Here is a 21,267-nt window from a genome sequence, read left to right on the forward strand (position 1 = left end):
GCCGGTGCATCACTTTAAACATGGGAAATAAATGACGCTCTTCTGGCGCAAGGCCTTCATAAATAAGGCCTTGAGTCTCTTTGCTCTTGGTTTGTGCTCTGCTATTTGATAATGCTTGATATCAACATTTGCAAGGTAGAGGATTTGTATTTTGGGAAACACTGATGTTTCAAAAGTGAAATTCTGTGCTTGTACATAGGTTCTGCCCTGTGCTTTTTAAATGTTATTCAAAAAACGATTTTTGGTGCCAATCAATGGTATTTATATTTGGGTCTTATTTATGATTGTCTTGTGGCGCCGGTATGTCTCTTTTAACATGGGATGCACTGGTGGCGCAAGGCCTTCATAAATAAGGCCCTGAGTTGCTGTTGTATAAACTTAAATATGTTGCAATTTATTGTTTATATTGTTTGCTTTTTGTCATTACTTTGTTGTTTGCTAATAGTGGTGTTTAATGTTTTTTTTTTCAGAACAACAGATTCAAATCAACTTTTGAAAAGCAAGCAAAAATGCCTTCAAGGCAAAGAAGTATCAAAAATACCAAACGCAAAAGGAGAACATCAGCAACAGAATTTATGGAATCCTCTACAACAAATACTTCAAAAAACACCAGAAAAGCTCCTGGTAAGACAATTAAGTATTTTCTTCGCAACATATGTCGTACAAAAAGAAATGATATTGGTAATGTGAATATTCAGAAGGAGACAGCAAATCCAAAAAGGAAGGAGAGGCCCTCTAAAAATGTCTCGATTGGAGTACGAGAGAAGAGAATGGATAGCAATAGAAGGGTAAATCAATTTAGGGACATTCGTAGGCGAATGTTTCGTAATAGGGTAGTTTTAAATTTGCTAAAAAATAATAAGAAAGGTAAACAGAGAACTGCTTTTTATAAGAAAAAGAAAAGTGTAAAGAAGATTGTGGATCAGGCTTTTGAAGTTAAGAAAAAATTATTTATTTTAGTAATCAATAGAATTAGGATACTTAATAAGGCAATTGATGTTTTCAAATCGAACAGTAGATGGAAAAGAATTATTAATCGGACTATATTTTTTGAAGTATTTTCCGGCGAATGGATGCATAGTTCAAGTTCTGAGCCATTTTTCAATGAGGAGAGTTACTTTCAGGAAAATGATTTGGTGCATGCAGTTGACACCAGTGGTCGAGCATATGAGATGAAAGATGGTTGTGTGATGGAAAAAGAGAAACTTGTGTCTAGAGATGCAGAAGAGGTGTTAGCTGATGAAGATTTAGGGAGACGTACTAAGGGTCCAGTGTACACATGGAAGTGCAGTAGTATTTGTAGTGTGCGACAGGATTCAATCGATTTGCTTCGAACTTTCTTACGTACATATAGTAAGAAAAGTCTCAAACAAAAAATGAAGATCTTGCAAGAGTTAGATCCTTGCAGAGTGAGAGAAAGCACAGGTTTGCATGGGCATTCACTGGCTTGTCTTTCAGTCATTTTAGGATGTTAGCAGTGCATCATAATAAGGTGAGGAAATTAGTGAGAAAGTTGTATTATGCAAAAAGTCCAGCACTTAAGCTTAAACAGTTAAACAGTGCTCTTTTGCATGGATCTGAAGTGGATGTGAAGACTATTTGTGAAGAAACTGAGTTTTGGTATTTTGGGAACAAAGAGGACAGTGTAGAAATGGATATAGTAATGGATGGTAATGTGGAAGACAATGGACAGATTTCAAGTACAGAAAAGTTTGACGAGGAAATTACCAAGTTTAAGGTGAAATCAAATGAAAGGCCTAATTTAATTTGTGTGTGTTGTCGACGGACTCATTATAAGATTCAGACTAGGTTAGTTGATTTATATGCAAAATGTGAATTGGAAAATAATAGTGAATGGAAGGATTTTGTAAGTTATTTGTTAGTGGAGAATTCTTTTGATTTGAGTTTTGATCAGCGTATTTGTAATTATTGTTTGAAAAAATTAAATGAAAATACAATGCCTGCTAGAGCAGTTCATAATAATCTTCAGTTGATAGATATTCCTTCTGAATTGATGGATTTAAATACTTATGAATCAATTTTGATTCAATGTGTCCATCCTTTTCAAGCTATTGTTCGCATGAAGCCTAAGATAGGGAAATTACCTCCTACAGATTTACAAAGAGGATTAAAGGGAAGAGTTGTTTATTTGCCTCTAGATGTCAAGAAAAATATTGATACAATTGGTGTAGAAAGAGTAGAAGAGGATCCTCTAGTTATTCTAGTTAATGGGGTTCCGACAAAGAGTAAGAAAATCTGGCAAGATTTAGGGGATGTTAGGAAAGTCAAAAAGGCAACGTTGTATTTGGTCAAAAATGATGATGTCATGAGTGATGTCACTGACCATGTCATGAGTGATGTAATATGTGATGTCATCAGCAGTGCATTACACGCGCAAGTTATAGTGAGTCCAACTAACTATAACGTGGAATTTCATTGGTTTTATGTCAGTAAAATTTCCAGCTAACTATAACTGGTGTGAAACCTATGGTTTTTTCAGTGAATTTCTTAGGTTTTTTAAATGCTAATTCCTAACTATAACTGGTGTGAAACCTCTGGTTTTTTCAGTGAATATATATATGTATGAGAGTTTCTACAATTAACTATTGGCTTGGAAAACATCAGGAGTAATAAGCAAAGATGAATATTTATTTTTGAAATATACTACACTGACAACACCGGTACTCTATTTTATTCCCAAATTACACAAATACCCAATTCACCCCCCTGGGCGTCCCATCATTTCTGCGAAGAACAGTTTAACTGAACATGCATCACAATACAAAGATCATTTTTTACAAGACTTTGTACAAGCTTTACCCTCATACCTTAAAGACACTGGTGATTTTTTGGCGAAATTACAGACTTGTGAGTGGCAAAATGATTTTTTGCTAATCACGATGGATATAGCTGCATTATATATGTCGGGTTCTTGCATTTGTATTATATAGCGGCCTTCCCAGATCACGGAGAGCCCCTTCCCAAAGAAGAGCGGGTCCAGCACCGCAACGAGCGCGGAGCAGTAAGGAACATCGTGTCATCCTGCGAGGTAATGAAGTGGCGTGGCAGAGGTTACACGTGGGTGCAGCAACCCACTGTGGCTGACAAATATCATTAGGAGCTTGGCGGCGGCACCTACTTTAGGTTACAATACTCACAATACTCGCAAGAGACTACATTAGCCAGAGTGCAGCGAGTGCACACACCCACTGGGCGGGACTTGGTATTATATGAGAAGACCTGCCAGCTGCCTCTCCTCACTTGCCGTCCCGAGAACAAGGGCGAAGAAGCCCAAAACGCGTTGGATATGATGGCTGAAATCTCTGTTTGTACCCACCGTGCTCCTGACCCATGCCACCTTGCAGAATAAAGATTTACAACACGTTGAAGAGTGGGCCTCCAAGTGTAGGGTTCTTGCATTTGGATAAGATAGCAGCCTTCCCAGGTCGCGGAGAGCCCTCCTGCAGAAGAGCGGGTCCAGCACCGCCACGAGCTGGGTCCAGCACCGCCACAAGCTCGGAGCAGTAAGGAACATCCTGTCATCCTGCGAGGTAATAAAGTGGCGTGTCAGAGGTTACGTGTGGTTGCAGCAATCCACTGTGGCTGACAAATATCATTAGGAGGCTGGCAGCGGCACCGACTTTAGGTTACAGTACTCACAAGAGACTACATTAACCAGAGTGCAGCGAGTGCACACGCCCACTGGGTGGAACTTGGTATTATATGATAAGACCTGCCAGCTGCCTCTCCTCACTTGCCGTCCAGAGAACAAGGGCAAAGAAGCCCGAAACGTGTTGGCGGAGAGCCCCTCCCTACAGAAGAGCGGGTCCAGCACAGCCACGAGCGCGGAGCAGTAGGGAACATCATGTCATCCTGCGAGGTAATGAAGTGGCGTGACAGAGGTTACGTGTGGGTGCAGCAACCCACTGTGGCTGACAAATATCATTAGGAGGCTGTCGGCGGCACCTGCTTTAGGTTACAATACTCGCAAGAGACTACGTTAACCAGAGTTCAGCGAGTGCACATGCCCACTGGGCGGGACTTGGTATTATATGAGAAGACCTGCCAGCTTCCTCTCCTCACTTGTCATCCCGAGAACAAGGGCAAAGTAGCCCAAAATGCGTTGGATATGATTGCTGAAATCTCTGTTTGTACCCACCGTGCTCCTAACCCATGCCACCTTGCAGAATAAAGATTTACAACACGTTGAAGAGTGGGCCTCCAAGTGTCGGGTTCTTGAATTTAAATTATATAGCGGCCTTCCCAGGTCACGGAGAGCCCCTCCCCACAGAAGAGCGGGTCCAGCACCGCCACGAGCATGGAGCAGTATTGAACATTGTGTCATCCTGCAAGGTAATCAAGTGGCGAGACAGAGGTTACCTGTGGGTGCAGCAACCCACTGTGGCTGACAAATATCATTAGGAGGCTGTCGGCGGCACCTACTTTAGGTTACAATACTCGCAAGAGACTACATGAACCAGAGTGCAGCGAGTGCACACGCCCACTGGGCGGGATTTGGTATTATATGAGAAGAAATGCCAGCTGCCTCTCCTCATTTGCCGTCCCGAGAACAAGGGCGAAGAAGGCCAAAATGCGTTGATATAATGGCTGAAATCTCTGTTTGTACCCACCGTGCTCCTGACCCATGCTGCCTTGAGGAATAAAGATTTACAGCACATTGAAGAGTGGGCTACCAAGTTTCGGGTTCTTGCATTTGGATTATATAGCGGCCTTCCCAGGTCGCGGAGAGCCCTCCCGCAGAAGAGCGGGTCCAGCACCGCCACAAGCTCGGAGCAGTAAGGCACATCCTGTCATCCTGCTAGGTGATGAAGTGGCGTGACAGAGGTTACGTGTGGTTGCAGCAACCCACTGTTGCTAACAAATATCTTTTGGAGGCTGGCGGCGGCACCTACTTTAGGTTACAATACTCACAAGAGACTACATTAACCAGAGTGCAGCGAGTGTACACGCCCACTGGGCGGGACTTGGTATTATATGAGAAGATCTGCCAGCTGCCTCTCCTCATTTGCCGTCCCGAGAACAAGGGCGAAGAAGCCCGAAGCACGTTGGATATGATGGCTGAAATCTCTGTTTGTACCCACCGTTATCCTGACCCATGCCGCCTTGCAGAATAAAGATTTACAACATGTTGAAGAGCGGGCCTCCAAGTGTCGGGTTATTGCATTTGGAATATATATATATACATATATATATATATATATATATATATATCCACACACAGACCATTACATTTGTAGAGAAGTAAGAGGTCATTTGGGGGAATCCTTTGAAAGCCTTTATTGTGGACATCAGGCATAATACATTTCGGCACTTCCTCACCTTTATCAGATGCCTCAGTAATCACGGCACAGTTCCACACGCACCTTTAAGTTTCCTGCCTCTCTCTCATTGGTTAAAGACACTCCACCCCATTGTCTTCGATTATCATGCCCTCTGTAGTTTGCAGTTCACACCACAGTTCGCAGAGTTAACCAGTCGGGATAGGTAGTGCTTGGGGGAGGCAAAAAAGTGTCCGGCCCGAATGGGCAATATTAACCGGGACAAAGGTGTAAATGACTTTGATGGATGGCCCTGAATTTGGATTGATGTTAATGGGCTTCCTCGGGTCCCTCTTTATGTTCAAGCCCCTCATGCAGATGTCGGGCAGGCTGTGAGAGGGAGTACAGTGATCCCGGCTCCACGTAGAATCCCGAACTGCTCCTGGCAGCAGCCCTTTCCTTTCTCCTGTACTCCGAGGCGGGCCTGAACTACCAATCACTTGGTAAACAGAAAATAGCAGCAGCTAAACCAGCAAAGCTCCGGCCACGTAAGAGAACGGGGCCTCTTCACACACGCCGCCGGCAGGCGTGTAAAACATCCACAGACAGACACCTCCATTTGTAGAGAAGTAAGAGGCCTCTCGGGGGAATCCTTTGAAAGCCTTTATTGTGGACATCATGCATAATGCATTTCGGCACTTCCTTGCCTTCATCAGATGCCTCAGTAATCACGGCACAGTTCCACCCGCACCTTTAGGTTTCCTGCCTCTCTCTCATTGGTTAAAGACACTCCACCCCATGGTCTTCGATAAGCACACCCTCTGAAGTTTGCAGTTCGGATCACAGTTCCCAGAGTTCACCAGTCGCGATAGGTAGTGCTTGGGGGTGGCAAAAGAGTGTCCGGCCCGAATGGTCAATACTAACAAAGGCAAAGGTGTAAAAGACTTTGATGCATGGCCCTGAATTTGGATTGCTGTTCATTGGCTTCCTCAGCACACCCTTTACGTTCAAGCCCCTCATGCAGAGGTCAGGCAGGCTGTGAGATGGAGTACAGTGATCCCCGGCTCCTAGTAGAATCCCGAGCTGCTCCTGGCAGCATCCCCTTCCTTTTGTCTGCACTACGAGGTGGGCCGGAACTACCAATAAGTTCAAGTTCAAGTTTAGCATTTGTATAGCGCACTACTCACCCAGAGGGTCTCAAGACGCTTGAGGGAGGAGGGTACTTTACTTATCGAATATCCAAGTTTTTAGTTGTTTTCTGAAGGAGAGGTGGTTCTGTGTAAGGCGGAGGTGGGTGGGGAGAGAATTCCAGGTTTTGGCCGCTAAGTAGGAGAAGGATCTTCCCCCCATGGTGGATCTATGGATGCGTGGAATTGCGGCGAGGGCTTGATTGGACGATCGTAGTTGGTGGGTGGGGGTTAAAAGGACAGGCGCGTGTTGAGGCTTTCGGGTCCTAGGTGGTAGGGGGCTTTGTGTGCGTGGGTGAGGAGACGGAACGTTATTCTCTTGTTAACGGGGAGCCGGTGGAGGTCTTTTAGGTGACTGGAAATGTGAGCTTGGCGAGGGATGTCTAGTATGATTCTGGCTGAGGCGTTTTAAATGCGTTGGAGTTTTTTTCTGTAGTTTGACTGTGGTTCCGGCGTAAAGGGTGTTTCCGTAGTCCAGTCGGCTTGTGACCAGTGCGTGGGTGACCGTCTTTCTTGTTTTGGTGGGGATCCAACTGAAGATTTTTTTGAGCATACGTAGGATGTTGAAGCATGATGATGAGACGGCGTTGACTTGTCTGGTCATCGAGAGGGAGGAGTCCAGGATGAAGCCCAGGTTACGTGCGTGGTCCATAGGTATGGGTGCGTTTCCTAGGCCGGTGGCCACCATGAGTCGTCCCAAGCGGAGAGGGATGAACCTAAGATGAGGACTTCCGTTTTGTCCGAGTTCAGTTTTAAACGGCTGTTCTTCATCCACTCGGCTACTTCTTTCATCCCTTCGTGTAGGTTGGTTTTGGCGGTGTTTGGGTCTTTGGTGAGGGAGAGGATCAGCTGGGTGTCGTCTGCGTAGGATATGATGTTAAGGTTGTGTTGGCGAGCGATGGATGCGAGGGGACTCATGTGTACGTTGAAGAGGGTGGGACTGAGTGATGATCCTTGTGGAACGCCGCAGATGACTTCGGTGGCGACTGATCTAAAAGAGGGAAGGCGGACTCTCTGGGTTCTTCCGGCGAGGAACGAGATTATCCAGTCCAGTGCTTTTCCTTGTATTCCTATGTTGCTGAGGCGTTGTATAAGGGTGCTATGACAGACTGTGTCGAAGGCTGCTGAGAGGTCAAGTAGGATGAGGGCAGCTGTTTCTCCGTTGTCCAGTAGAGTTCGAATGTCGTCTGGTGCTGCGATGAGGGCGGTCCCGGTGCTGTGTTTGGTTCGGAAGCCGGACTGTGAAGGGTCGAGGGATTTGTTGGATTCGAGGAAGGCGGCTAGCTGACTGTTGACGGCTTTCTCAATGACTTTGGTAGGGAATGGGAGGAGCGAGATGGGGCAGTAGTTCTTAAGTTCAGTGGGGTCTGCTGTGGGTTTCTTCAGGAGGGCGTTGAGTTCGGCATGTTACCAGCTTTCCGGGAAGGTAGCAGAGTTGAGGGAGCAGTTGATGACATCTCGGAGATGGGGTGCAATAATGGAGTCTGCTTTGTTGAAAATGTGGTGGGGACAAGGGTCGGTAGGCAATCCAGAGTGGATGGAGTTCATCAGGCGGACGGTGGTGATTGGGTTCCAGGCGCAAAGGTTGTTGGAAGGGGGTTTTAGTTCAGAGGGGGGTGGGGTGGACTGGTCTCCGGACTGGTTTTCAAAGCTGTTATGTATGTCAGCGATTTTGTTGTGGAAGAATGAGGCTAGGGAATCGCAGAGGTCTTGGGAGGGAGTGATGTCGATGGTGCCGGCGGTGGGGTTGGTAAATTCTTTGACGATGTTGAATAGTTCCTTGCTGTTGTGGGCGTTGTTGTCGAGTCGATCCTTGAATGCTGATCTCTTGGTGGAGCGGATCAGTTGGTGGTGTTTGCGGGTGGCGTTCTTGAAGGTGGTCAGGTTGTCAGTGGTTGGGTTTTTTCTCCAGGCTTTCTCGAGGGTGTGACAGAACTTCTTGGATTTCTAAGGTCATCGTTGAACCAGGGGGCTTTTTTGATACATTGTTTGATTTGATGTTTTTTCAAGGGTGCTAAATCGTCAGTGCTGTGGGTGATCCATTGTGTGAGGTTGGTGGCTGTGAGGTTTGCGTCCGATGATTTTGCAGGAGTGTTTTGGAGAAGCGATGTGAAGAGTTGGTCGGTGGTAATTTTGTTCCAGTTTCTGCGGGGAATTGGTTGAGAGTGGTAGTGGGTCGTAGTCTTTTTGTAGTTGAAGTGGACGCAGCTATGGTCTGTCCAGTGGAGAGCAGTGGTGTGATTGAAGGAGATGTGCTTGCTGGAGGTGAAGATTGGGTCAAGTGTGTGCCCGGCATAGTGGGTGGGGGTGTTAACAAGTTGTCTGAGTCCGAGATTGGCGAGGTTGTCCAGAAGGGTGGTAGTGTTGCTGTTGTTGTTCTTTTCCAGGTGGAAGTTGAGGTCTCCCAGTAGAATGTAGTCCTCGGAGGGGAGGGCGTGTGGGCTGATGAAGCCAGCAGCAGCTAAACCAGCAAAGCTCCGGCCACTTAAGAGAACGGGGCCTCTTCAACACGCCGCTGACAGGCGTGTAAAACATCCCCACACAGACTCCTCCATTTGTAGAGAAGTAAGAGGCCACTTGGGGGAATCGTTTGAAAGCCTTTATTGTGGACATTAGGCATAATGAGTTTCAGCACTTCCTCGACTTCATCAGATGCCTCAGCAATCACAGTACAGTTCCACCCACACCTTGAGGTTTCCTACTGGTGCTTGCCATTAGGTAGTTTTACTTAGGACCTGATTTCTATCAAAAAAACTGATTTTGACAAATCTTCACAAAATTTTCAAAACCAAAGTGACGCTCACTTCAGCTCCTGTCTAGAAAATTTCGGGGTGAACCATCAAGCAGGGGCCGAAAAAAAAGGGGGCATCCTAAAATGCTTTTTCTCCTTGTTAATTTTCATAGGAAACTTTAGACACGGCTACAGTCCAAAACTGCTGAACGGAATTACACAAATTTAGCAAAAAAGTATCTCTTGGTAAATGTAATGTAAAGATTTCTCAGATATACAACTGTGGCCCCTGTGGATCTTCGAACCCTCCCGATCGCATGTCTGATATCTAATTGGCTGTCAACACTTCAAACCAGGATGTGTTGTTAGCAAACTTGGTGACTCAGTCAGTTGAACCGAGTCACAAACAAAAATGTTTAAAAAACATAAGGGGGAAGGATAGAAACACCCTGATTGCCTGGTCATCTTGGTGGGGTGCCAGAGGGACCTCTTTACGCCCCAAAATCATTTTTCAGTGGGAGTTGCAGTGAATCTGGGAATCCCACCAAAAATACAAAAAGTTTAATTACGCCCCGGTAGAGCCATGTCCTGGGGACAATTTGAAATAATAATAATAATAATAACCCTGGGCACCGCCACCTCACAGGGGCTATATGCATATTAAAAGAGGAATTTATAGAGGTCTGGGCTCTTCTAAAAAGTAAGAATATCCCGTGGCTACTTCATATCAGGGCTCTCAGCACTCGGATTGGCTTATCCGAGCTTAGGGAGACTCCTGAGGTAAGCTTCCCAGGGATAACTAAATCAGAACGTTTGAGTCAGCTGAGGCACCAGAATCTACTAGCCCTACAGAGATCAACAACTCTGGGAAGACTGACTGTAGAGTTCCTCCAAGTAAAAATCGAATCAAGAATGGAGGAATTCTTAGATGTAATTTACCAACCTCTTTCGAGGAAACTCTACATCCAGTTTAGACATGGCAGTCTACCACTCAGGGTACTTACCTGTAAATGGGCTAAATTAGAAAATACTGTTGGTCCTGCATGTAACCATAAGCAAGAAGATGTACCCCACGTTCTGTTTTTCTGCCCTGCCTATCAAGCAATAAGGAAATGCTGGTTGATTCCATTATGCCGGAACTTAGGTTTTAGGCATTGTAGCCAAGCTTGTAGGGTCTTAAGGTATGATACTCACCCCCCTATTGTTTTTGCTGTATCACGGTTCCTATTTGGTATGTGGCGCAGAAGGAAAAGTTTTGTATAACACCAGTGTTCAATTATCAATTTTATACTTCGGTGTCTTTGTAGTTTAATCATTTTTTACGTCTAATAATTGACTGGATTCCTATTTATTGTTTTATTGCTCTGTGCTATCTTGTATGTATTTTATCTGCACTGTTATGGTCTGTTGACAAAATAAAGTTATCAAATGAATGAATGAATATTAAAATGTGTATGGAGGCTCCGGCCATAATGCAGCCCCGGGTAGCGCCACCTACCTGGGGTTGATATTTTAAAATGTGGGTGTAAAAAGCAATGCAAGCTCCAGCAGGGGGCGGGAGCTGGCCAAGAATGAAGGGGCCTTCAGGCTCCTCCTACAGTCCCTAACCAGCTGGCAGGCCCCAAGGGATGAGATCCCTGGAGCAATCTCAGCCCTGGGAAGGGGTTCTGCACAGGCCCCTACCCCCTTTAAAAAAAACACATTATGGCCTGGCCCCAAGGGATGGGGTCCCCAGGGCTGAAACCAGCCCAGGAGGGGCCACACAGCCCCTTTAAAACAATTAATAAATAAAGACCTGCCCCAGGGGGTGGGGCTGAACTAGGCCTGGGAAGGGAGAGAATGCGTTCCCACTCTCTTTAAAAAAACAATAATAAAGGGCAGGCCCTGGGGGATGGGTCCCCGAAGGCTCTAATTGGCTCATGGAAGGGGGGCCATGTGCCCCCCTTTACTTTATGTTTTAAAACAAGGAAAAGACAGGGACCTGGGGGATGGGGTCCCCAGGGCAGAAATGGGCCTTAGAGGGGGACCGCACAACCCCCTCCACTCTTATTTTATCAAAATGTAAAAAAGTGAGTCAGGGGGTGTGGTCCCTGGGGCCCAAATTGGCGCACTGTTGGTTGGTGGAGGAAGTCCACTTCACTGCTGAGGGTTCTTAATTGCCAACTAGCCCACCTGGTACCTCCAATAAGCCCCATACAGTGAAATTGCTGAGAGGTGGTTGAAGAGCACACCCCTTTCTCCACCAATATGCAAACATGCCTCTTGGTGCACTGTTGGTGGGGGCACGAGGTCCCCTTGCCTCCTGATGGTCTCAGGACTCAAGCAGACTTTATCCCCAAGCAGCAGAGTGGTAGAGAAAGGGGGCATACAGTCACTCACATACCCAGTCACTCACCTCTACTGCCTTTTCCATACCTAGTTACTCACCCATACTGACACAAGCTCTCAATCACTGACACAGCCATACAGACACTCACTCACCCATACATCTTCTTACACACTCACTCTCTACCCCATACAACCATTAAATCATGCACTCACTTACCCAAAGAGACAGTAACAAACCTCCTCACCCACACACAAACATCCAGACAACCATAGATATAGTCAGACAACCAATCAATCACTCATATAGCCATTCACATACCCACTAACACACTCATACACTCACCTATACTTTTACTGAGACATGTAACCACTCACTTATACAGTCAGACACACATCCACTCAGTCATCCATCTAGTCACTGATACACCCACCGATTCACCAATACACCTATATATATATATTTAACACTCATAAATGTTTTAAAAACACTTACAGTTACTGGATGATGTCATCACTGATGTCATCAATGATGTAATATGAGAAGTCATCAGTGATATCACTGACCATGTCATGAGTGATTTAATATGTGAGGTCATAAGGAGTGCATTGCATGGGCATGAGTTATAGTTAACTCAGGCAACTATAACTGCTGAATTTCTCTGGTTTTGTCAAATCTGACCCTATAATGTCTCGGTAACCTTTTTTTTATATATAATTTTACTCATACAAAATTAGAGAAATTCAGCTTTATATATATATATCTATATCTATCTATATCTATCTATCTATCTATCTATCTATCTATCTATCTATCTATCTATCTATCTATCTATCTATCTATCTATCTATCTATCTATCTATCTATCTATCTATATATATTCCCTGAAAGAACCATAGGTTTTAGGGGTGTTATAGTTAGCTGGACATTTCACTCATATAAAACCATAGAAATTCTTCCTTTATAGTTAGTTCTGCTAATTATAACTTGCGCCTCTGCAATGCACTGCTGATGACGTCACATATTACATCACTCATGACATGGTAGGTGACATCACTGATGACATCATCCAGTGACTGTGTGTTTCTGTAAAGTTTAAATATGTTTAATATATATAGGGAAAGGCATATTGAAGAATGAGAGGGTGTATAAGTTTCTGAATGGATGATTTAGTAGGTGCGTGACTTACTCTATAATTGAGTGATTAAACATATCTTACTGAATGCATGGGTTAGTGACTACTCTGTGTGAATGTCTGTATCCGTCTGTCCGTTGGCTACATAGGTTTGTGAATAGCTACATGAGTGTCTATATGTGTTATTGATTGGTTGTCTGAGTATCTGTATGGGTGCCTGAGTGTTTATGTTGGTGGGGTGTGTGTGACTCTGAGCATAGATGTGTGAGTGGGTGATTCACTGGGTGCATGGTTTCAAGAGTGCATGTGTGATGAACTGTATGGGTGGGTGACTGTGTATGCTATGTTAGTGAGTGAATGTATATCTCAGTGGTATATGTATGAGCAACTACATATGTGAAAGGCAGTATATATGTGTGTTGGAGTATATAAATGGCTTTAAGTGAGAGTGTGTGATTCTGAGAGAGGCTGTATGAATGGGTGTGTGCTTGTGTCAGTGATTGTATAAGAGAATAAGAATGTGCTAGTATTTATATGAGTATTTGAGCTGGTGTGTGCATAACTGTATAGGTGAGTAAATGGCATTGTGATTAAGTATTTGCATGACTGAGTAGGTGTTTGAGTACCTCTAAGGATGAGTGGTGGTGTGTGAGTGTTTATATAGGTGTATGAATGCAAATGATAGCCCTGTACTGAGTGACCATAAGTACGAGTGACTGTACAGGTGAGTGAGTGGATGTGTGTGTAATCCTAAGAATCAGTGAGTGTGTATGTAGTTATTGCTGTTGGAGTGTCTATGGTTTTGAGAATGGCAGTCTGTAATTTAGAGTGGGTGTATCAAAGGTTATATCAGGGTGTGAGAAGATGCATCAATTTATCACATGGATGATGTCATCAGTGATGTCATCAGTGATGTAATTTGAGATGTCATCAGTGATTTCATCAGTGATGTCACTGCCCATGTCATGAGTGATGTAATATGTGACCTCATCACCAGTGCATTGCAGGGGCGCGAGTTATAGTTAGCAGAACTAACTATAACAGATGCACTTCTATGGTTTTGTATGAGTGAAATGTCCAGCTAACTATAACGTGCCTGAAACCTATGTTTTTCAGTGAATTTCAAAGGTTTTTTAAATGCTAATTTCTAACTATAACGTGCCTGAAAACTATTTTTTTTTGTGAATTTCAAAGGTTTTTCAAATGCTAGTTTCTAGCGATGCCTACAGAGGTAGAACATGTGAAGAAAGAAGAAAAATGCACATAAAGAAGCAAAAGAAATGCAAAAAGAAGCAACAGAAGTCCACAAAGATGAAGAAAAAAGTGCAAGAAGAAGCAAGACATGTGCAGAAAGAACCAACAGAGGAGGAGAAAGAGGCCTTGTTACAAAATCATCCTGTGCCCACAACTTTTTCATACGGGTACTGGTGGTAACTGACTCTGACTAACCAGGCCTAGAGCCAGTGGTATGCTAAAATACACTTGGAATGCAGTGAAAACACCTACATACATTAGGGAACACTATGTGGACGATCCCAATTCGGAAAAAAAGGCGTCCGTCCGAATCGTATCCGGAGGCCTCTCCGTACGAATCGTACACGTCTGTCCGAATAGCGTTGTACGATCCGTATCTCTTCAATCCGTCCGAATCGGCGTGAACCATATGAACTGCAAGGGAGAAACCGTACAACACAGACCCTCACAGTGAACCGTACGATTCGTAAACATGCTGTACGACCTGACGACTACGAACCAGACCGGGGTATGAGTACGCGATTCGTATGGTCTACGTCAGGTAAGGCAGATTCATATAGACAACCACACAATCACATACACACCGTACGGTGCCTACACCCCATGATCTCAGGGGTACGGTGCGTACCCCTGCGAACATGGGGTGAACGCACCGTACCCCATGATTGCAGGGTGTTTGCAGGGTATACGCACCGTACACCCAGCGATCATGGGGTACGGTGCGTACACCCAGTGATCATGGGGTACGGTGCGTACACCCCATGATCTCAGGGGTACGCACCGTACCCCTGCAGACATGGGGTGTACGCACTGTACTCGGGAGGGCGTTCCATACCTGTTTCGAGGCGAACTCTGCTTCTCCCGATGTTTTGGGCTCCCGTAAAAAAAGCGTCGTACAGTGCGTACCCGACACAAACCGTACTTGCTGGGTCGGGAAAACCTGCTTCAAACCGCACGGATGTCGCATACAGCGGGTTCCAATGGAGAATCGTACGGAGATTAGAGTCGTACTGTCTTTGATTGATTCATACTGAGTCCTGCTCCTGGTACGAATAGTACTTCATCGTACGTACGGGGACGTTGCAGGGAACAATTCATATGGGAAAAATGCTCCCTACGGCTATTCGGAATGGATTTTCCTGATTCGGAATCGGCCTCTAAGTGTTGGGGTACCAATGTGATTAGCATGACCTCCTCTGTAAGGCCCTAGTACATAGTAATGTCCCTGTAGATAATGGCTAGGCCTCGGAGGCCTAGCCATTATCTACAGGGACATTTATCGTGCCAAATTTGAGCCTATTCAAAGCACCAGTTGCGAAGCTTTCGCATTTACTATTAATCTTACACATAAACAGGCTTTCAAAGGAACCCTGGTGTACAGGCCACCTGGGCCGCGCACTAAATTCCTAGCTGCACTTACTGAAATTATGGAATCAGTAATAGAATCCCCGACTTATACTATTCTTGGGGATTTTAATTTTCCTCTGGAAAATATGGAAAATAACGATACATCCCAGCTTATCATTGATATGCAGGCAATAGGACTGCAGCAGCTGGTGAAGGGCTCCACGCATGAAGCCGGACACACGCTGGATGGTCTGTTCACTAATGACCAAAGCATTGAGCTAGGAGCAATTTTACCTCTGATATGGTCTGACCACCAAGCCATTACTTTTAGGATTCGGATGCTACCACTCAAACCCCCTCAGACCAGCGTTAGAGCATCAGTGGGGGCGCGGATGTAGAAAAATGTAGATATACCACATCTTTCAAATCTCCTGTTGTCATCAGCCCCGGAAAACGGAGGCGACACTGAAACCATGTCCACTAAATTTCAGGAATGGATCTTAAAAGCAGCGAACGAAGTTGCACCTGAAAAAATCTATCGCCCCAATAGAGCGACTCCTTCTGCTCAGTGGTATACAGAGGAGCTGCGGCTCCAGCGCCAGTTCTGTAGAAATTTAGAAAGGCGCTGGAGAAAGCACTATAGTCCTTTGGCTAAACAAGAATATAAAAGTGCGCTAGCAATATATAAAAAAGCCATCAGTACACAAAAGAATCTGTTCTTCATTGGTCGAATTGAGCACGCACAGAACTCAGCTAGGATGCTATTTCAAGTGGTGAACTCTCTGTCCAATCCTTCAGCTGGATCTACAATAGAGAATTCGCAGGAATTTTGTACCGCACTAGCCACATTTTTTACCACTAAGGTAATGGATATTTATTCCACTTTCTCCAAAGAGCTGGCAGGAAGAACCGCTGATTTAACCATTCAACCAGCACTGAAGTATCCTTCCCTTACTCAGTTTCAGTCAGCTACCGAAGATCAGGTCAACGTACTTGTTGGCAAGATTAAATCAGGCTCTCCATTGGACCCATGCCCTCCGGCCATAATGAACCAACTACACAATGTTGTTACCCAGCCGCTGACCAACATATGCAATTCCATCTTCAAAACCGGTGTCTATCCACAGACCTGGAAGAAGGCTATTGTTAAACCTTTGATTAAGAAGCCTTCCTTAGACCCTACCATCACCTCCAACTACAGGCCTATTGCCTGCCTTCCCTTCCCTGCCAAAATAGTAGAGGCAATAATGAATAAACAGCTCTCCGAGTTTATTGAACAACATAAGCTCCTAGATGATACTCAGTTCGGGTTCAGGTAGGAACACGGAACTGAGACAGCATTAGTAAAAGCCTCGGATGAAATCCGAGAGATCATGGATTCGGGAGGCGCGGCAGTGCTCATCTTGTTGGACCTGTCTGCTGCCTTTGACACGGTCGACCACGTCATCTTGGTCGACCGTGTCGCAGCCCTTGGAATTAGTCAACTGGCTAAAGATCTTATAGCCTCTTTCCTAGTCAATCGCAAACAGGCAGTCAAATTGGGCAACTACTATTCGCCCACTTCTGAACTGCTCTGTGGGGTCCCTCAAGGATCCTCGCTAAGTCCCACGCTTTTTAATATCTACGTTGCGGACTTGGCGAGGGTCATTAAATCTCATGGGATGCGATTGACTACCTACGCGGATGACACCCAACTTGTGTTGGCAGTACACAAGAACGGTCCAGTGGTAGCAGCTAAGTTTCAGGAGGGGCTACTGGATGTACACTCATGGATGCACAGTAACTGCCTGAAACTTAATGCAGAGAAAACCAAAGTTATGACCTTCGGTAAGATCTCCCCCGAATGGTCCTCAACATGGTGGCCCAGTCAGATGGGCTCTCCCCCGGTTCCTGCTGTTAAGGTTAGGAATTTGGGAGTTATCTTCGATAACAAGTTATCATTTGGTTACCATGTAAATAAGGTGGTCTCTGCTGCATTCTTCGTGCTGAAGAAAATAAAAAAACTCATGCCATACCTGCCTGCCTCGGCAGGGAAAACACTCATCATCACCTTAATGTTTTCGAAGCTGGATTATGGAAACACCCTCTTCCTTGGTACAAACAAATACATTCTGAATAAACTACAGTCTGTGCAAAATATGGCAGCACGGATCCTACTTAATATTCCCTGGCGACACTCCACTTCAGTAGCCATACGCCATCTACACTGGCTAAGGGTGGAGAGCAGAATTAAATTTAAGGCTCTTTGTATCGCCTATAAGGCCATCCATCAGACTGGACCGAAGTTCCTAAAGGAAGCTTTTCAGGTGTACATACCTGGAAAGGATTTAAGATCAGCGGCAAGCTATCTATTGCATGTCCCCCGCACAAGAACGGCCACATGGGGAGACAGACGTTTCCTGGTAGCAACCCCCAGATTGTGGAACACACTCCCCTTGCACATTAAAACAGCACCAACACTCATTGCCTTTCGCAAGGCCTTGAAGACATGGCTATTCAACCAATAAGTTCACGCCCTGAATTTTGTGCATCCCAGAGTATCTCACTGCACCTAGACACCCTAGGGTATTAGTTGCGCATTAAAAATTCCATAAATAAAATAAATAAATAAATAAATAAATAAATAATAGGGCAGGGGGATTAAAACTACCTCTTAAAATGCACTACGGGGCACGTCTGCACAGTGGTGAAGGGGGGGCCTGAGGGGACCTTGTGGCCGTTTTAAGTTGGGAGATTAAGTCCCCTTGAATCCTGACAGTCCCTGGGGTCCAACTAGCCAACCAGGTACGTCCAGTAAGAGCTGCATTGCAGAAGTGTAAAAATGGGCATGGTTTGGACCACCTCTCTGCAATACTGGTCTCTGGCACTCACTGGAGGTACCTGGTGGGCTAGTTGACCCCCAGGGGCCCTCAGGATTGAAGGGGAATTAATTCCCCAACTTAAAAGTTGCAGCAGGGTGTGTTTGCACACATCGCCTCAGGCCCGCCCCCTCCCTTCACCACTGTGGAAACACGCCCCGTCGCACATTTTAAGTTGGGGGATTAAATCCCTGTGAATCCTGAGGGTCCCTGGGGTCCAACTAGCCCACCAGCTACCTCCAGTAAGCGCCACAGAGCTGCGTTGCAGAGAGGTGTAAAAAGGGCCATGGCCATGACCACCTCTCTGCAACAAAGGGCTCTGGTGCTTACTGGAGGTACCTGGTGGGCTAGTTGTTCCCCAGGGACCCTCAAGATTGAAAAGGAATTAATTCCCAAACCTAAAACACGCCACAGGGCGTGTTTGCACACATGTCACTTCAGGCCCAGCCCCCTTCCTTCACCACTGTGCAAACTGGCCCGTGGCGCGTTTTAAGTTGGGTGATTAAGTCCCCTTGAATCTTCAGGGTCCCTGGGGTCCAACTAGCCCACCAGGTACCTCCCGTAAGCACCACAGAGCTGCGTTGCAGAGAGGTGGTTCGAGGCCACACCCCTTTTAACACCTGCCTAACCATTTAAGTGGCGAGTGATCTATTAGAGTTCCATTGTGCTACTGCTTAGCATGTTCTGAATAATTAATACATTTGCACAAACTGCCTGCAGATATATCCATGACAAACCTTTGAAAAAGGACTGAAGCACTTTCATTGATCTGAATGGGGGGCTCAATTATGTGACATCGCTCTAGTGAAATACTTTTCCTCAGTCTAGAGGCACAGAAACAAACTATGCTAAAAGCGAAACTGTGAACCTGCAAACAGACTTGTTTGTAAAGGAGGATATGAAACGAGGCACTGCATAAATTCCTCATCATGTAGGGGGTCGTGCTGGGATAGTGTTTTAGGGTTTAGGGTAGTGCAGTGGTATTTGTGTAGTGTAGGGGGTCATGCTGGGGTAGTGTTTTAGGGTTTAGGGTAGTGCAGTGGTGTTTGGGTAGTGAAGGGGGTCGTGCTGGGGTAGAGTTTTAGGGATTAGGATAGCGCAGTGGTATTTGTGTAGTGGAGGGGGTCATGCTGGGGGTAGTTTTTTAGAGTTTAGAGTAGTGCAGTGGTGTTTGTGTAGTGTAGGTGTTAGTGTTTTAGGGTTTAGGGTAGTGCAGTGGTGTTTGGGTAGTGTAGGGGGTCATGCTGGGGTAGATTTAAGGTTTAGGGCAGTGCAATGGTGTTTGTGTAGTGTAGGGGGTCATGCTGGGCGTAGTGTTTTAGGGTAGCGCAGTGGTGTTTGGGTAGTGAAGGGGGTCGTGCTGGGGTAGAGTTTTAGGGATTAGGATAGCGCAGTGGTATTTGTGTAGTGGAGGGGGTCATGCTGGGGGTAGTGTTGTAGAGTTTAGAGTAGTGCAGTGGTGTTTGTGTAGTGTAGGTGTTAGTGTTTTAGGGTTTAGGGTAGTGCAGTGGTGTTTGGGTAGTGTAGGGGGTCATGCTGGGGTAGATTTAAGGTTTAGGGTAGTGTAGTGGTGTTTTTGTAGTGTAGGGGGTCATGCTGGGGTATTGTAATAGGGTTTAGGGTAGTGTGGCAGTGTTTGGGTAGTGTAGGGGGTCGGGCTGGGGTAGTGTTTTAGGGTTTAGGGTAGTGTAGTGGTGTTTGTGTAGTGTAGGGGTCATTCTGGGGGTAGTGTTTTAGGGTTTAGGGTAGTGTACTGGTGTTTGTGTAGTGTAGGGGTTGTGCTGGGGGTACATGCAGGGTTTAGGGTAGTGCAGTGGTGTTTGTGTAGAGTAGGGGGTCGTGTTGGTGGCAGATTTAGGGTTTAGGGTAGTGCAGTGGTGTTTGTGAAGTGTAGGGGGTCATGCTGAAGTAGTTTTTTAGGGTTTCGGGTAGTGCAGTGGTGTTTGGGTAGTGTACGTGGTTGTGCTGGGGGTAGATATCGGGTTTAGGGTAGTGCATTGGTGTTTGTGTAGTGTAGGGGGTGTGCGGGGGTAGTGTTTTAGGGTTTATGGCAGTGCAGTCGTGTTTGGGTAATGTAGGGTGTTGGTGCTGGGGGTAGATTTTTAGGGTTTAGGTTAACGCAGTGGTGTTTGGGTAGTGTAGTGGTCGTGCTGGGGGTAGTGTTTGTGGGTTTAGGGTAGCGCAGTGGTGTTTGGGTAGTGTAGGGGGTCGTGCTGGGGGTCGTGTTTTAGTGTTTAGGGTAGCGCAGTGATGTTTGGGTAGAGTAGGGGTCGTGCGGGGTAGATTTAAGGTTTAGGGTACTGCAATGGTGTTTGTGTAGTGATGGGGTTGTGCTGGGGTAGTGTTTTAGGGTTTAGGGTAGTGCAGTGGTGTTTGAGTCGTGTAGGGGTTAGTGCTCACCAGGGAGTTAACTGGAAGTCTACTGCTGGTATTGAAAGTTCTTTCTACAACACTAACCATAATTTCAATGACACAATGAACCCCCTCATTTTGATCCTTTTTAAAGTAAATGTTTTAAGTGTTACCAGTTTATTCCAATCAAGATGGCTTTAAGTGTGCCATAATTTTGTCATAAGTAAGACTGTTAGTGCTCTAGCTGTTCTTTAGAACACTCTGGGTAGCAGCAGTAAAACACGAAGGAATCAACTGCCAGGCTGCTCATGTTGAAATATAACAGGAAGATATTTGAGATCTCACTTAAAACATGTCCTAATTTTTCTTTCTACAGCACTAACCATAATTTCTAGGACAAAATAAACCCCCTTATTTTGTTCCTTTTTAAATTAAGTGTTTTAAGTGTTACCAGTTTATTCCAATCAAGATGGCTTCAGGTGTCTCGTAATTTTGTCAACAGTAAGGCTGTCAGCGCTCTAGTTGTTTTTTAGAACACTCTAGGAAGCTGCAGTAGAACACAAAGGAATCAACTGACTGTTTCTGCCCTTGTTGGATGTACATGTTCTACTGAGAATGTCAGACTTCATTATCACATGACTGAGAAAGATAATGTGAATGTACAGAAAATATGCTCTCATTTTAGCTTCTGGAGCACCTTCCAAACCTCTATGGGACAAGCATGAGAAAATAGTTTTCTCTCAAACATGATATCCCAGCAGAAGGCTTTTTCACATGGTAAAATCACCTTACAACACA

This window comes from Lissotriton vulgaris, chromosome 8 (genome assembly GCF_964263255.1).
Source record: "Lissotriton vulgaris chromosome 8, aLisVul1.2, whole genome shotgun sequence".
Lineage (NCBI taxonomy): Eukaryota > Metazoa > Chordata > Amphibia > Caudata > Salamandridae > Lissotriton > Lissotriton vulgaris.